Raw genomic sequence first — 762 nt, forward strand, 5'->3', positions numbered from 1 at the left:
ATGTACGTGGAATATTCACCAGGTAAGGAACATCCTGGACTGCGAAATGAGTCTCAATACATTTCACAGGACAGATATATTAGAGCACCTTCTTTGTCCACAACAGACTCAAATGTGAAATAACTATATCTAGAGAAACAAAAGGGACCTTAAGTATGTGGGAATTAACACTTCAAACAAATGGGTGGGAGGCAAAAATAATTCAGAAGTTAAAAACTATCTTCAGCTGGATGAAAACGCTCACCGTATCAAAAGCAGTAGAATGCAGCTAAAGCAATGATCGGAGCAACTCAGCTTTAAGCGGATAAATTTAAAGTCAAAAAGTCCTCGATTGATAATCTCTAAACAATCAGAAAAAGAAGAAAATCAAACGCTAAATGAGTAATGAAGAACAATAAACTAGAAAGAGAAAATAAATGGAACCAAACTATGGCTTTTTGAAAAGATTTTAAACACTGGCAAACTTCTGATAAGTCAGAAAAAAACTACCACTAGCAATAATGCCTAAACCAAGACCTCCAGAGGAGGAAACAAATATTAGTCTTTCAAAGAGACCTGTATGACCCACAGGTTGTGGTGAACTCAGAAAGAATTCTGTAGCTGAAGGAAACACCTGTGTGGCAATGAGTTTGATTCCGGGAGCAATAGTAGGGGAAGCTTCTGGGGAGCACCTTCTGGGCCAACGAGGTTAGGTGTTCGCCCCGCCCCCCCTGAGCCCCGCCCCTTCCCTCGCGCCCCGCCTCTAACCCCGGGTCTCGCGCG

Source organism: Fukomys damarensis, unplaced genomic scaffold, assembly GCF_012274545.1.
Source record: "Fukomys damarensis isolate Sample0158 unplaced genomic scaffold, DMR_v1.0_HiC HiC_scaffold_35, whole genome shotgun sequence".
Classification (NCBI taxonomy): Eukaryota; Metazoa; Chordata; class Mammalia; order Rodentia; family Bathyergidae; genus Fukomys; species Fukomys damarensis.